Raw genomic sequence first — 17,852 nt, 5'->3', positions numbered from 1 at the left:
GAAATATACCCTCACTTTCTGAAAGGTTTGAAACCGGCTGACCTTGGCAGAGATACTTGAGGGGCTTAAGGTTAATACTAAACTGCTGTAATCCATGATTTTGTTGGTTTGAGAGCAGAGATAGCAATGGTTCAGCATGTACCTGTCAGTACTAAATGATTGCTTATTTCCTGCCAGAGAGGGGGGGGGGGGGGGTGAGGTGAGGTGGAGTAATAACAAGCAGCTGCCTCAGCTGGACCTTACATTTCTTCTCTGTCGGCCTGCGTGCCAAAAACACCTACTTTTTCTGAAGTTCTGCTCTGCCTGTTCATGATACAAACCGCTGTAGGTGGCATGTAATCAGGAGGATGAAGTACCAGAAAAAGCTTGATCCACCTTGATGAGTGCTAACTTCCTGTGAGGCGATGTTGGGAGTGAGAATTACGAGCGAATGAAAAGCGTTATTGTTTGTCCAGCTCACTCACTCACTCAACGCCCACTGCTTATGACAATCCTTTTTATTCTTCCTACTGCGGCTTTCTTTTGTGATTAGCTAAATGCTCCATCGATCCGCCAAGTTGAGGCTCCCGGAGCGAGGGGGAGCCATATTTATCACACGGTGAGAGGAGCGTGCAGGATGTTGCACCGGCTGTCCCTCTTTCATTGGAAAACGATAAACATAAATCTGAGGAATGCATCCGTGTGATCTAAGTCCACTGTGGACTGTAGAGGAGGAGGAGGAGGAGGAGGAGGAAGGGGGGGTTTAGGCCTGATCTTCTCAGTTTTCCTCAGGCGGTAGAATTAGAGAGCCGGAGCTCTATGGGGTTTGCTGACATTTCAGGGGGAAAAAAGCCCACCTTCAGCAAAGGCACACTAACAAATCAGTGTCACAAGTGCAGGATTGGTGCTTTAAAATGAGAGCGAGGATGTGAGAGCTTCTGAGTAGGCCCCTTCAGCAATGCAGAGGGACTCTGCACAGGGCAAGGCTTTTCCCTGTGAATCACAGCTAATTAACGAAGTAATTAAGATCAGAATCTCCGCTCCAAGAAGGACTCTAAATTGTCTATACATTCAAATAGGCCATCAAAAGGAAATCCCTTCCATTCATGAAAGAGGGTGAAATGAAAGCGTTCAGACCCTCTCCTCTCTATTATCCCCACCGTGTGTCACACAAGGGACATCTGTTGAAAAGAGCAAGCCAATGTTATGGCGAGTTAAAGCTCGCTCCATCAGAAGCACTGTTCATAATGCATTCGCTATACATATTTCACCCTGAGTGAATTTATTTCAATAAATAATGTCACTCCAAGGACATGCTTCGATCTTTCCGCGGCAGCCTCACTGACTGTAAGCCACACCGTATTGTTATCTCGTTCCTCTTGTGGGAAATGATAGATTAACAAACAGTTTATAAGCAGGACACTGAGCATGTCCGCACTTTCATCATCACTGCACACTGCTAAAATAGCCTCTCTCTATGATTGATGTGTTTTCCACCTTTATTCTGCTGCTACAAGCTGCAAGGAGATCTACATGTACGGCCATAATGTTGGGGCTTACAGGGATTCTTGTATAGTCGGTGCGATTTATGGATGGGATTATGTCCAGTGGGCTTCCTCTGGTTGGCAGTATTTAGGTGGGGTTGTCACTTTGTGGATTCTATAAATTCCTCTCAGGTCAGAGGACAGTGTTGCAGTGCCCTCTGATGTCATCCACACAATTAGTATTGGTTAGTTGCATTTTTTAGTTTCTGGCCAGCAGTGTGGATGGATTGATTAACTTTGTAATGGACATTCATGTCCCCAGAAGGTGAATCTAAACTTTCCCAGCACAGAAAAGGTTTCACTTATTAAGTAAAACATGGTGATTATCTGTGGTTGTGCCAATACTACATTTTCCCATAAGAAATATTGCTTTAGCGATGATCATAATCTATTCATGATAATTGGACAGGTCTCAGTGATGTCACATATTAGTTTGAGTAAAACTGAAATCTAGTCATATTGGTTTAATGGAGCTGAAGTGACCATATTCATTAAGATGGCCCAGTCCAGGCCTCCTTGATAGGCCCCTGCCAATCACAGGTAGCAAAGCCTTAAAACATATCCTGCTTTATAATCTGTTTTACTTTTAATAGGACCCCATTTTTGTAAAAATGGTTCACACTGTATTGAATAGGACTTGAGAGGAAGAACTCATTATGACAAAGGGTAATGAATCAAGTCCGTTCGTTTACATGCCGGCAAGTCGAGCTACGATTACAGCTCGATTAGCGCTTTTAATTGGAATACTGTCCTTGTCCCAGTATACAAGCACAAAGGGAGAATCGATTAACTGACGTAAAATGTTCGGCTATGGTAAGGTAAGTGGTGGTATGACCCTCTTTCAGGTAGATACTATTGGACCGTCTTCTGATTGATCTTGCTAACAAGTAAGCAAGTTAGTAAATGGAAAAGTGGTGGTTGTACGTCAAATGGTGAAAACATGGACAACTTTACAGCTCTGTACATTTCATAAGTGCTCTTCGCTTTTATTTTGGTTCCAATGTGATGCACGTTATCCCACCTGAATGCAGACTAAAATACGACTTGCTATGTTACCTACTTATGCGGTTCGACTTCCTGGTCAAAGCCAGACGAGAGGAACTGTGGAGCATGTACAGAACGCCTAGTCTAGTTTGGGTATAATTGAGGTGTATACATGCAGAGGTTAATGGATGTCCAACTGTGTTTGTCCAACTTAGTACCATTTATATTTGGACTAAAATATTTACTTGCATCTTAAAGTCCAGTTTTAGTCAGATCAACGCAATAAATCAGCTTCTTCTGACTTCATGTATGCAGAAGTGAAAAATGGGCTCGATTTCTCATAAGCTTCTACACAATCAGGTTAACAGTGCAGTCCTCCCATTTTGGCTTAGAGGAAGGCAAGTTCATTTAAATTAAGAACTAAAGATCTTCATTAGCGTTCTGTTGAAATATTCTTCTTAGTTCAGCCTGTTTTTTCTTCGAATTGAAATGTGTGTGGAACTGTAAAGTTGCCTTGGTAAAGTGGTATGGGGGTAAAAACTTGGTGGCCAGAAAGGGGGTTTCTACATGTAATATTTAGTGGCCACTACAGCAGGCTAGTTCAATTTCCACCACTCACTTGTCCATGTCTAATGTCAAACCCCTGTCAATATGAGCTACTCAAGCTCTAGACCCTTTGTCTTTTTTGTCTTTTTCTTTTCAGCCTGCTGGGTCACAGGACAGTGCAGGAATAGGCCTCTTACATGGGGACTTACTGGCTGATAAGTGTTTTCTGTTCAGGGTACAAAGCAAACCCCTGTTTCCTGAGCTGTCTTGTGCAATTTGTGCTGAGCTCAGTTCAGAGCCAGAACATTTCCACTTGTGTTTCACCTCAGTCCATAAACTCTGGCGAAAGATATACTAGGTCAGGCTAGTGATGGGGAAATTCAAACGGAGTCTATGTTGAGTTAGAGGTCACTACCGCTTTTTCAGAGCTTTTCTTGGATTGCATTTGACCCCTGGGTTCTTCACACATCACCTTTGTGAAAGCTGATGGAGGTAAAGAAGTGGAAGTGATACTTTTCAGGCTCTTTAAAAGTCCCGATGTGAATTGGCTAAATTTAGCATTTGAAAAAAAACCTCCTATACCAGTAAATGCCAACAAGCTCTCTTTCATGTTACACTAAGAATCAGCAACGTAACCAAAATCACTTCCCGTTCTCTTTCCTCTCAGGCAGGAAGGGGTTACTCTCCATGTTTCCTGTCCAATTCCCCAGAGCTCCGGCTACATTCTGATTGCTTTCTTGATGTTAAACATTCCCAGGCTCCTATAACCTTCTTGCTTGCCTCTGCCGTCCAAGAGCCGTCCCAGGTGAACGAGTGGGCGAACCTCCTGTTTTTTAAGGATAAAATCTTTGCAATTTTTTTCTCTTTTCTCACAGGGGGTGGGAGATATGGGGACTGGAGGGGCAGGGAGGCGTGTGATGGGAAAGCATTCCTTCTTTGCATTCCGTTTAGTTGGCGTAAGGCTGTGGGAAAGTATGTTCTCCCCCAACTATGGTTAGTTTTAGAACATGTTTCTTATGAGAGCAGGCTGCAATCAAGCAGAATCTTGGATCGAAAAGAATGCACGGAGATGCTTTTAAACCTATAAAAACAGAGCTTTTAATTCTGTTTGAATAGATGGAGGGTTAAACAGTTTAACAGCTAATATAATTGTTGATCTTTAGGAATTGATCGCTACCATTTAAGTGCAGTGTAAAACTGCAGTTCCCCAAAATTTGTTTACCAAACGTATGATGACGGGAATTGTTTTTGACATTGTTCTGTTTGAATGGATTTAGATTTAAAATAAGAGATATTATTCCCTAACTTACAGTATTTTTTACAACTGTAAGCCCCCAGTAGTAGTAGTAGTAGTAGTAGTCCCCAGTCTTTCACACTGCCTTGTTGCATGTTAGATACTGATATCAATGCATAACATCACATGTGCTTTAAAACATGGTGAAAACCCTTGCATTGGTGGAAATAATAACTGTGTATATTACAAATCTTGAATAAAGTTAAGGTTGTAGCGATATTAGGGAAGATACTCACGGGAATGGCGTCACAATAAGCAGAAATACCAATGCCGGCACTGTTGGACCATTTCTATTGCTGAGTTCAGAGGGTTAAAGTGTGATGAAAAAAATAAATATGAGTCAATCATCTTGAGGAACAAGCTCCTCCAAGTCATATTTTCTGGATATGGAGGTTAGCACTTCCCTTTCAACCGCCATCCCCTTATTTTGTCTTCCATGACTCCTTCCCACTCACTTCCTTCCCTCCCGAGACACCTGATCGACGGCTGAGTTATGTTATCTCGTCTGAGTCAGTGGAGCCCTCACATCAGTCATAAAACAAACGGGATCCAGATTGAACCAACATGCATGTGTGGAGGCTGCAGTGTGGATGTGACCCAGGAGCAGAGCTGGGCCAAGCCGGACTATATTTAGCCCTGGCGATGCTCAGGCTAATTGCCCTCCCAGGCCTAATCATTTCCAGGCTCCGCAGCTCACAAACGACTGGAGGGGAGGCCAAACACCCACTAGCCTCATGTTAAAGAGATGTCAGTATCAATGGGGCTGTCAGAGCGCTGCATGGACAAGACAAATTAGCACAATATCCTTCCTTCTGTCTGCTATTAGATGCTCTGAAAGCCGATTGGACTGGAGAATCCAGTATTGCTCTGAGTTGTTGTGTATTAATTGAATGTTTTCTAGCTGCTGCTGCATCAGTACTGTGGAGAGTCTTGGCAGCTTCATCTGCAGGTGACACTGGAGAGTTTGTCTCTAGTCCATCCCTGCATTTGAGGCCAGGTGTAGCAAACAGATAATACCTTCCAAATCGGGCTGGGTATTATCATAACCTCACAATTCAATTCAATTTTGATTATCAGGGTCACGATTCTATATCGATTCAATAATACGCCTAGATGACAGAAATAACAATTCATTACAGTACCTTCTGATATTTGTTAAATCATTTTGCGTGCCTTATTGTTAATGTTTACAACAATGACTCCAAAATGTATTTTTACCATTGCATTCTTCTTCTTCTCCCTGATCATGCATGGAGTATGATATGGCCTTGTGGAATGTTAGGGAGTGTGTTTAGTTATTACTATACAAAAGAAGATGAATATCAAAGATATATTTGATACTAGAATATGCTGAATTGGTTGAATCCATTAAAATCAGTTTTGATGAGAGCAGGCTGTGGTGACAGTCTCTGAAAATACACTGATCTTTTGATTCAAAGTTTTTTTTACTGGAAAGCTTCGCGCGAAGTGACATGATTTTTTGGTAAGTTGTTACATCACAGCGTTCTATTTTTAGAGCTGATATTGTAAATCAACAATTTTAAAGACGTATACGACAGCGTCAACCTCAGTGAGTTTTAAATAGTGCACCTATAATTAGGCTCAGAACGCGCTTTAGTTTTTGTCAACAAAACAATATCAGGATTTCTTGAATGCGTATTAAATTGGGAGAAATTATATTGCAGTGCATTGATGGAGCCATGTTTTTACTCAGCCCTACTTCCAATGCTTCCTCCTACAGTACACCCAGCTTAGCTCCTCCATGTGGGCCGAACCCAAGTTTCTTAACTCACCTCGGCGTTGGTGGGAAAGTTTACTTTGTAATATTTGGTTTTCACCCCACCTCCTTGCATGAATTCCTTTTCGTGTCTAGTTACACCATTTCCTGTGAGGTTCCTGTCCCCGGGACTTAGCCAGGTTAAACTGTGGGCACACGATGGCCCAGGTCAGGAGGGGATGGAAGGTTGAACAGGTTTGGTTTGCCTCAAGCTTCCTTCCTGGTTTAGATCCCAAAGGCATGTGGGGAAATCAGCATTTTCCATTCTGCACACCTGGAGTGAAACCAGGTGCACTGTAAAAGATAAGTGAAAAACACTATTTTAGGGTATGACTGAAAATAATAGCATCTAAAGAAACCAATGGGTGACAAAAAGAAGGAAAATTTAAAGGATGAAAATACTCTAATCCAAACAGAGTCTTAAATACCTAGATTGTAATTAAAAATAATGGGACGCCAGACGTAGTGATGACATAGTTTATTATTAACATAATTTAAGCACCATGTTGAGGAACTATCATTGTCTTCACAGCGTCAATAGCAACTTAACTTTGTCAAGTTTTCCTTTCTAAAAGTTGGTCACTCTCAGTAGAGTTGGTGAAGAGATGGAAAATGGATTTCAAAAGACCATGCCATGTTTTGATGGAAAATTGAACTTTGTCTTCATCTTATTGTGTGAGGCGTCCATATCATCAAACATGACTCAAAGCACATAGACGGACTAAAAATGCTATTTTATCTTTTTTTTTTTTTTTTTTTTTTTTTAAACCTCTGAATTAAAACATACAAGACGTGAAAATATATGAGTTCATGCTTAAGTTGGTCATTTTCTATGCAGATGAGATTATCACATTAAATCCAAGACTTTGGTGCAGGAGATTCTTCTCCTTCCACCTGTGCGATCTATCCTTAATGCTGGTTGTTGTTGCCGTGTTTACCACATCAGACTTTCGTCTTCCTGACAGATTGAGGTTCCATTTCCTCATGAACACAGTCTCTAAAGATGTCTGTGCTGAGTGCAGCGTTGAGTCTCTGAAAGCTGGAAACAATTTGGATCATATCACAGAGATTGAGCTAAGATGATCTGGATGTTTGTGACCGTCTCCTTCTTCAGGCTACTTTGACAGAAGAAACCTTGCATTGAATAAAAATGTGCACACTGTTGCTGTTCCAAAAAGTAACTTCAGTGCTATTTGCTGACCAACGAGGAAATAAATAGATTTAGGTGTTTATTTCTTAATCAGAAAAGAGTAATGTGATCTTTTTGAGAAGTCAGACTCCAAACTAACTATTACCATGCGTTGCCATATGAGGACAACTCACTATCATTTTCACACTGTTGTGTTGTTGTATAAACCCTAATTGGGCCAGAAATAGAAGAAGTTTTGTGAAATCAGAGCCTGCCTTCTCAAGAAACTCACTTGCATTTCTTCTGGTCGTAGGATGTTGAGTCAAAAGGTGAGCTGAGAGCCAGAGGCAGAGATGGAGGGAGGGAGGGGGAGAGAGAAGAAGTGAACTGTGTTTGTCAGCTTTTTAAACCCTGAAATTGATTCTTCTTCTTCTGCGCTCTTTATTCTAATGACAAGCTAATCCCCCTCTCCTGTTTCCCCTCGGTTATAAATAGAGCCTCTTATTTCCCCGCTCCGGCATGCGGCTGCTTCTGAAAATTAGCACTCATGATGAGTCTGCGCTCTCGGCAATCAATTTGCCACGCTAAGTCCCTCCAAAAAGGTTACCTGTAGCAACTGAAGCCCGGTCACGTAGAGCCGCCTCTCCCTCCAGCTAGTTAAATAAATGGCTCCGTGTGGCGAGTCAGCTGAATGAAATGTCAAAATATTGATGTTGAATAGTTACGTGATTTCAGGGTGTTCGTCACAGAGGAAGGAGGGGCGTTGGCTCAAAGGGGGTGTGTCAGCCTCAGGGCTTCTTCATTGATATTAGTAGAGATCTGCTTATTTATGAGGCTGTAAGTTATTCATGCTCCGCTCTGGTTCTCTGTCACACCTACATTGTTTTTATAAGCTGCAGGAGTCACAGAGCTCATAGTGCTGCTACATGAATAACTAATGATTAGGTACTTCAACTATTTTAATATCATGTAATTTTGATTATAATCTATGATATGTTGGAATCAGACCTGACTTATGAACTGACCTCACATGTTTCACCATCAAGGCCTTGCAGAGACACGCTGAGGCCATGATGTGACATTGGACCATCGTCTTTCTAATCTCACTGTAAAAAGAAATGCTAATGTGATTTTTTATTTTTTTTTAAATCTCTGAAAATGAAAAACAAGGTTATAAAATAAAATTATAGTCTTCTATTTATATTAAGGGTTCTTATTATTCAGGAATCCCTGTGAAGAAACTCCTGGTTGTACAAATTGTTCTGGACAAAATGTTCATGTTCATTAAATTAGATTATGTTTTTAAATGTTCGGACCAACATGTAGTCCAGCTTAACTTGATAAAACAGTTTAGCCCTTAAGTACAGAGAAGAAAAGAGTCAGCGATGTTAAAAATGTGTTGAAGAATACACATTTTCTAAATATAGATTTTTCCTTTGGCAGCACCCAACAAGTTTGTTCACTTTTTATTTATTTATTGAAGAGCCTGACAGATTTATCGGCCGCCACAGTATGCACATTTTTTCCCGCAGATATGCACTTATTTTACTATATTAATTCAACAGTCAAAAAGCATATAATTAGATTTGTATTGTATTACACTAGCAGTTCTCTTCCACCAGAAGAGGGTGATATATAGATTACAACAAGCATTATCACGCTCCAGAATGTAAAGTGGTGATGCACGGACATGTGCAGTTACTTTCCAGTTGAGTGACCGTCTTGTCTTTGTTATAATGTATATCTTTTCCACAAGTGTTAAATTACTGCTTTTGAGGGATCAATGCATTAAAAGTGTAAATTTATATCTATCTATCGCTACAGATTTTATAGAACTGAGAAAGAGAAAGATATTGCCGATATATCGGTATCAGATTTTTTTCTCTCCCACATATCGGTATAGGCCCCAAAAATCCCAATATCGGTCGGGCGCTAGTTTAGTGGTGGTGTGCTACTTTGATTAACTCTTTTTGCCCTCCAAGCCTCTGTGCCGCTCATGTGACTAAAAATTATAAGAGTACTTAAACCAATGAAGAAATCAAGAAAATAGTTGTTAATTCATATATTCACTGAAAACCAACCCATTTATTGTTGCTTCTCTTGTTAAACCCAATGGATATATCGTTTCCTCTTTGGGGTCAGTCATGACATCTGACAGCTGAACAGTGATCTGTTGTAGATGTTTGCTCTTTCACTGACTGTGGAGTCCCTTTGATATTGACTTTGTAATGTACAACACATCCATGCAGTTGTAGAGGATACACACACCAACATCAAGGTGCTGTGTGTGTGTTTGTGTGTGCGCTGGTTAGGGTGACTGGGCAGGTCTTCGGTGTGTCTGGCAGGCTGCGGGGTCTCTGGGTTGCTCTGATAGTGCTTGTTCCTTTGAGGCCCGACATGTTGAGGATAACGACACGGGCCTCGTCCAGAGTCTGATCTCAGGCCAGCGAGTAGCGATCCAAAGTCTGAGCCGCCAAGACCGGGCAGAATAAAGATACACCCGTGGTTGATTGGTTGAGCACATGATCAGACGTGTAACACAGGTTTGATAGCTGATAGCAGTCCCCCCCCCACCCCCTCCCCTTGCTCTGGCACACAACGCTGCCTGGATGCACCTTCGCCGAGTAAGCCCACCCTCCTCGTCTCCCTCGTCTCCCCTTGATCTGCCTCGACTGGCTCCTCTTTCCCCCACGGTTCGCCTCTGTTCTTTCTGTGCCTCTCCCCCCGAAACCCGTCTTTCTTCTTCGCCGGCTCCCCTCCCAGTTCCTCGTCAGATCCACAGGGCCAGATTTTTATCGCTTTTCTGCGAGTCCTGCGAGGGGAACCTTGAGGGTCTCAGTGGGATCAATTTAAAAGGGAAGCGCTTGTCTCTCCTCCTCTCCTTGGCCCTCTCGGCTGATTGGGTCCGCTCGCCAGGAACTCACAGGCTTTTGATCTCGACAACCCCCCCCCCCCCCCCCCTTCCCTCACCGCCCCCACCTACTCCTACTTAAAGTTTTTGTCGGAGCTCAGCTCAAAAAAAAAAAAAAGAAGCCTGTTCCACTTTCTGAGAAATGTGGGCCCCATCCCCTTTCTCTGCACCTGTGAGAGATGGAGTAAAAGTTCTGTAAACCCACTGGGTGGTACGAGCAATCTATGGCGTGATTGACTTCTCTTTGAAGATGTGAGAGCCATCCGTCTCTTCAGGTGGAGGTACACCGAAGACAAACCTGCGCTCCTCGGGCAGCTCGCTCTGACGACTGGTGAGAAGTTTGCTGGGAGGTGCGATGCATAATTCAGACAGCTTCTCTGTAATAAAGAGGAGAAAGGTACGAGGTGGTGCCTGGGAGCGTTCCCATGCTGAGAGGTGCTCCCTCCTTTGTACAACATCAAGGAACAGTGACCCTGCAGCAAGAGTGACTTCAGACTACAGTATCCAAGCAGGGAGGGTTGTGTCCAGGGTTTCATTCCATTGTTGGAGACCTAGAGCTCTCTTAGAGGATAATTCTGCTATATAGCTACTTAGCGGTCCTATTTCTGTATTTTTTGCCCATTTTTGTGTTATGGAGACCTTGTCCTCAAAAGAGTAAGTGCTCAGATCTGAGCATTATAACCTTCTATAACAAAGTCTAACAGGGAGAGCATTCGTACAGCAGGAAAAGAGTATTGTTCGAAGAGTGTGGAAAGTTATTTTATTGATTCTGTTTATTGGTCCACTACATTATTGATACGGCTTAATAGTTTCCTTTACATTTTTGTGCAATATAACCAAATTATATCAAAGTATGTTTTCCGAGCCGCTGTAAGACGGCTGTACCCAGCGTGTGATGAGGCGGTTAAGATTTGAAATCAGAAAATTCCCAACCCAAAATTGAGCTTATGTAATTTCCCTTTTTTATCCCAAAATATCAGAAAAATAGGGCATTGTCATTGTTCCCCCCAAATCATTTAAACCCTAGTTTTCTTAAGTGGAGTCTGAAGATAGATCGAAGAAAGATATCGGCCAATATATCGGTATCAGAGTTTTTGTCTCCCTAATATTGATATCAGTATCTGACCCCAAAATCCCATATCGGTCGGGCCCAACTATGAAATACTTGCACAGTCTTGTGCAGAACAGGTGACATTGATTTAGTATGGACAATTTGGATTGGTGTATCCTTTATATCCAGTCAGCTTGTGTTTTTAGCATGGCTACTGTTTGCCTGACAAGGTCCTGATGGCAATGAAAAATATATTGGCTATACAATAAAACTACACATTTAATTCCGCACATTTTAAGTAAATCAAGAACAATATTTCTTCTATCTGTGCATTTCAATATGGACAGATATACCCTTATTTAAAGGCTGCTACACCTCTGGTTGTTTGGAAATCACCCTTACACATTTGAGACTACAAATATAAGTAATAAATTAACCTTTTTGTACAGTTTGTGTGTGTGAAGTGAAGCTTATTGGTACCCAGACTACATCTTCAATAGAGTGTCTGACAAATGTATTAAAACACTGAACCAAAGATGAAACCTGAAGCTCAAAGTTTGAAGTAATGAGTGAAAGTTCCTCACCATCTTAGTATGCGTGTTTGTTGTGTAATATAAGTGGTTTTCTGAGGAATGGGCAGTAAAAGAAAAACAGTGTCAGTGTTTGGAAAGGAGCCAGGCCCCGTCACCCTCCTCCTCCTCCTCTTCATCCTCTTCATCTCTCTCCTGCCAGGTCGCTGGAGGTCAACCTGGAGTTTTTCTTGTCCTACCTCACTGACCTCTAGTCTCTTGGGAAAACCTCAGTCACGACTAAGGATTAAAATTCCTGGTAAATTTAGCCGGAGCGGGCCACAGGTTCTTGTGCTTTTCTTTTTTCACGGCATATCAAAAGAAGAACACCTTCTTCATACCAGTTGGATGAAATAAACTTTTCAAAGCCGCTGAGCTTCTCAGATGAGACCTGAAAGTTTGAGGTGGATCAGTCGCGAGCCTCTTTTCAATGTAAAGCAAAGTACCCCTTATTTTTAAGGCTCTCAGGTCTCTCGGCGATGACATCATTGGTGTAGCTGTGCACTAATTGAGGTTTAATGCTAGAGTAGAGGGAGCAGGGCTGTAATTTTCCCGCCCCGGCCTGGAATAGAGACGACAGCTTTTCATGTGGTCCGGGCTAATTTAGGTTGCAGTGCTGCAGCTGTGGGACACCTCACACTTTTGTGTTTCTCATTCTGTCTGAGATGAAAACATATGGAAAAAGCAGCCTGTTTATTAAGTACTCTGACATGCAGCAGATCTGACGATGAAGACAAGCGGCCGGTGAGACATTAAAGGCTTGGCGCGGTTTCTTCCCAACAAAATAATCGGATGGAAATCTAGCTTTAAAATGTTTCAGTAATATTTTTTACAGTGCCTGTTGCAAAACCAGCAAAGTTCTTAAGTCAGCCTTGAAGATAATTCTCTCCTCCTGTCTAAATGTTGCCCTCATTCTCAATGTAAAGCCTCATACCTCAGCGAAACACAATGCGGTGTATATAGGCCTCTGTAGGGGGAGGAGGAGGAGGAGGAGGAGGAGGAGGAGGAGTGACAGCTCTGGGATGGAGCTGCTGTAATATGCAGAATGACTTTCTGTATCTCGTTATGATTGTGTGTCCACAGAGCCTGGGCGTAATGACATTCATCCTCCCATCAAGGCAAACACACAAACACAGAGCTCTACCTGCTCTTTATCCCCTCCGCCATATCAGAGCCTGTGTAAACATCAGGCCGTTTGAAGTGGAGAGCCTTAATCACAAGTGTAATCATTGACATTGCTCGGAGCTTACCGGCCTCAGAGAGGAGGAGCAGGAGTCTGAGGATAACATCGAGGCCCAAAGAGACACCTGATAGCAGCAGGAGAGCAGACAGGCTTTTCACAGGACAGTTTAACACTGTTTTTAAAGGATATAAAAAAAGACAGCTTTATGCTGCTTTTTATGTACATCTGGACAAATGACTATTACTATAGCATCAAGTAACTGCTAACAACCGAAACATGGCAGACACATTTTCTGTGTGTAGTGTGTGTGTAAGTATCTGATGGGCAGCTTGGCACCATATTTGTGTGTGTGTCCTCAGACTAGAAAAGTGCTTCATAATCAATCCATTGTATAGTGTCAATTTATAACAAATGTTGTCACAAGACTCTTTAATAAAATAAGTGAAATCAAAGTGTGGCTGTGGCTCAGTGGTAGAGTCGGTCGTCTCTCAACCGGAAGGTCAGGGGTTCGTTCCCCAGCTCCTGCAGCCACATGTCCAAAGTGTCTTTGGGCAACCTCAAGTTGCTCCCACTGCTTTGTTGACGGCATGTAAGTGTGTAAGATTATCTAATACTGATGGTCACTTTACAACCTCTACCATCAGTGTGTGAATGGGTAGGTGTGTGTGACCTGGTGTAAAAGCACGTTGAGTTGTCAGAAGACTAAAAAAGTGATATACAAGCTCAAGTCCATTTTACATTTACCATTTAATTTCTAACAAGTTAGCTGTTACTCTTAACTGTTAAATAAGCTGTCCGATATGTAAAGTGACTATTTAAACACTTTAAATCTATGCTGTAATTTTAACACATTTAACACTCTTAAAAAGAGATGTATCTCATTCTACGCTGACTGGCGACTAACATAGACAGCAGCTTCATGTTTATATCAAGGGGCAACCTCTGTTGGTGAAAAATGAAACGGTAAAAAAAAACTGCAGTTCCTTAATTGTCCACTTGGACTGGCTCTAAGATATGTACACAACCCATATTAAAATGTCCATTTTGAGAGCAGAAATAAATATTTTTACAGCCTGGTACAAAAATTTGATTTGGTCTGACTGGTTAATGTCTTTATTGGCACACTCTCTACAGGGGTGTTTTTTTTTTTTAAATAACTCACCTGATTTGATTTAATGTAGGATAAAAGTTGTGCATAATTAGGGGCGTGGTCGATCGGACTGTGGTACTGTAAAAGTATTTTATAATTTTACCTGTGCACTGTGTACACTCTCAGAGCTTTTCCCGCTTCGGTCACAATATGAATGCAACAGTGGCACAAACTGAAGCAGAAGCTGTTTGGTAGCAGGAAGCTGCCATCACGTCTCATATGGAGGAGTTTGTGTGTGAAAATGGAAATAAGCAGTAGATGTCACTTTGCATTGTGCATCAGTGCCACCATAATGTACAGTGGCCTCAGGGTGTGATTTAGAAATGAAAGAGTGTTTTGTGATTAACTCCCAGCACTCACTCACACACACACACACACACACTGATCCCATTGTAGCAGTCGGGTCTAGCTGGCCTCTGCCCGGGCCAAAGCCTGTTAACTCCAATTCAGAGCGTAGAGGCTGGTAATGAGCACTGTCAGAGTTGACATAACAACCTCCCGCTCTGGGGCTGAACGCTGGAGTCAGACTCAGACAGACAGAGAGAGAGAGAGAGAGAGAGAAAGAGATAGAGAGAGGGGAGAGGAGGGGGGGAGGCAGGTTCTGTCTGTGTCGGGCTGATCCTAGGACTGTCTGAGAATTAACCATTTCATTCCCACTCACATTCAGCTGTTCCCTCCCCGTTGGTTGTTATTTGACGTATGGCTGTAGGTGTGGCTAAAGAGGAAGGGGAATTTACATTTCTTTTTTTAATGTTTTCATGCTCCTCTCTAAACAAGCTTTCATTGTGATCACAGGAGAGGTTGGAGTTGCAGGTAAATCATGTTAACTAAGACTTTAAGCTTTTGCACATAATCTCCCCCCACCATACCTGGAGTGTATTACACTGACCTTTGAAGCTTAATGCTTCAGCATCACTGGAGTTGTACAGAGTATAAAAAGCAAAGTTTTGTTTGACTTCTGACTTGTAATTTGTGCACTGTTGAATATGAAAGTTGTTTCCCTTAATGGGAGCTTAAATATTTAAATCAGAGTTTTGTGTACGTGCATGATTTTGGAATAAATTTTTATTATAGTACAACTTTATTCACCTTGAATATGTGTTTTTCTACATTTGCCCTGAATACAGTTACAGTTCAGAGGCATGAAGCAACATTGTTTTAACATCGGGTGCTGTGTGCATTTGTCCTCCAGGTTAATCTCCACAACTGTTGTTTCCTTCACAATAAGCATTTTTCTACGCGTCCCCATCCCGGCTCATTAGAATCAGCTTGTTTGGAGTGGATGACTTGCTGTGTTGTCTTATTTGAGTTCAGGTCGTAAAGAAGAAGAAAAAAAACGCTCCGCATTCCAGCCTCGCGTGTCCCAGTCTCCTGTTTCTCAATAATTTATCCAGACAACTAGAATGATTATTCTATGAATATGCACTGAAAATTCCTTTCTTTTGCTCTTTCTCTCTAAGTTTGTGCATGTCTGTGTGTGCTCAAATGTGTGTGTGCATGGGAGTAAATGTGTAGCTGTGTGCATGCAGCTCTTTTCCCCCCTGAAACAAAGGAGGTGTCAGGGCGAATTAGCCCCCCCGCCTACGACTGAACGCCCAGAGAGCTTAGAGATGCACCACAGGTTCTGCTGAGTCGCACATGAGCCGCCGTGTCTGCCTCGTCCCCTCTGCTCCCCCCCCCCCCCCCCCCCCCCCCCCCCACCCCCCCGCGCTCACCCTCCTCTCCACTCCTGAGTTGCTCTAACAAGGTTGTTGGAAGAGGATAAGGCGTGTTAAATGAATAATTTACACAGAAGAGCGCTCCTTATTTATTTAATACGGCTGGATCTGACTGAGTGGGCAGCCTGCGTCCCCAACTGCAGAGACACGGGCTAAATGAGCGCTCGCTCGGCTTAATGGAGGGCCAAAGCGACAGGCATTTAGAGAGCAAGAGGGTACAAGAGAGGGAGTTTGTAAGGTGTGTTTGTGAAACAGGCCATGCAGAGCACTGTTAGTGTCAGTCCTGTATAGCTGCTGTCTGAATATACTGTGTTGTAGCACCCTGTTAACATTTCTTAATGATGCAGACGGATCACATGAGAGTCCCTGCACCTATCTCGAAATGCTTCCTGGAATTTAGGGAATTACGCCTCGAGTGAAAGCATCGAGTATGAACTAGATTCAACTGATGGGTTACAAAATCATAGATTTAAAAAGAGCAGCAAGGTCAGAAATGTTGTGAATGCTGGAAATAAGATGCTTCCCAGCAGTCCAATCACAGGGCTTGAGTTTGTGCCGTTTCAATGAGTAGTCATATTTTTGAGTTGGTGCACATCAGGGCTACCCAAAACCTACAGGATATACTATGGAGTAGAAATTTGGAGCACTTAAATACAATGAAAGTTCTTATTTACTCATCATGTACTGATTTAAAAGATGTATGACTTAAACTTTTGAAGTTTAATACATTTTCTATCATTTCCACTTTGATTATTCATGTAAATTATGAAGTATAGGTAATTTTCTTCTGTCAGCTGGGACTCCATTCTAACAGCAGATTTATGAATGTTTTTACTTTGACAGTTTGTGTTTTTCTCCATTACAAATTGTTATAAGTGTTGGTGTTTGATGTCTTTACAGGGGGAGTGTGGAGAGGGGGGGGCAGGACCACATCCCGGGCACCACCCTGAAAGAGGAGGAGTGAGGGAGCAGCTGAGGAGGCGGGATCATCCAATCGGTAAGCACTTTTTGGTTTGACCTTTGTTGTTTTAAGATGAGATCAGATACACTTTATTGATCCCGCAGAGGGAAATTGAATCAGGATAGCTCTTGAGTGAATGAATGTGGGTATAGGTAAAAAGGTGTTTGGAGAGAAGAGGCACTGTTTTCTGTTGTCGTGTTACAGGAATTATTAAAGAGAGTTGGGTTTGCAGTAGGGACTGGGGGAATGTGTATATTCTTAAGCAAAGGCAAGATGAGTAAACGTCATTCTTGTTTAATAATGAAGAAGTCCTGATGCTTTTTAACTAGAGGGAGAACATGAAATCACTCCAACCTATCAGCTTATGACTAAAAACCTCTCTGTCGTCTGGGTTTTCCTCCTGCTCCTCCTTTTCTTCTTCCTGTGGACAGAGGCAGCCCCTCTCTGCAGGAGTGATACATGGCTACAATTCTCCTGTGTTAGTGTGTGTGTGTGTGTGTGTGTCTCCCAGGAGGATGAAATCCCACAGCTCACTCTGACCTCATTATAAAAATAGCTCATCTATCCAGCCATCACATTTCCCTCCATTTCCCCTCTCCTCTGCTATCTCTTCGAGATATATCGTGATCCCCTCCGCTCTCTCCGTCTCTTCATCAGTGTTTGTGCTGGACTTAACGTGAGATTAAAAGCTTATGCAAGTCCTTGTAACGGCAAGGTTTCCCCCGCACCTGTCATTACCAATCTGCCTTTAATCTGGGATCATAAGAAGTCTTTTTAATCATGAAACATCTCGGAGTAACATTAAAGACGGTGTTTACACGATCTGCTAACATTGTCTTCTGTCCACTCCTGTACCTGGTCCACTGCCTCTCTCAGCAGAGCCAAAATTCCCCCATTAGAGTGAACAGCGCTCACGTCTGGTTAATTTAACAGCAGCATCAGTGATCATTACAGTCCACGGCTGGCTTTGATCCTGCCAGACAGAGTTTCCTACAGTTTTAATAACCCGACAAAGACACCTTAGCAGAGGCTCAATCTGTGGACAGAGATACAACA

At 42.5% G+C, this 17,852-nt stretch overlaps 1 protein-coding gene across 2 annotated transcripts in view; it reads left to right on the top strand.

Moving 5' to 3' along the window:
• Positions 1–17,852, top strand: part of znf438 (zinc finger protein 438) — a 46,531-nt gene that overhangs the window by 10,815 nt on the left and 17,864 nt on the right. For both annotated transcript variants that reach the window (XM_061064114.1, XM_061064115.1), the window contains exon 2: positions 16,736–16,832. The gene's annotated coding sequence lies outside the window, so the exon portion shown is untranslated. The remainder of the gene's footprint in view (positions 1–16,735; positions 16,833–17,852) is intronic.

Source organism: Labrus mixtus, chromosome 19 (genome assembly GCF_963584025.1).
Source record: "Labrus mixtus chromosome 19, fLabMix1.1, whole genome shotgun sequence".
NCBI lineage: Eukaryota > Metazoa > Chordata > Actinopteri > Labriformes > Labridae > Labrus > Labrus mixtus.
Note: the sequence above shows the minus strand (reverse complement) of the source record. Positions and strands in the feature narration are given on the sequence as shown.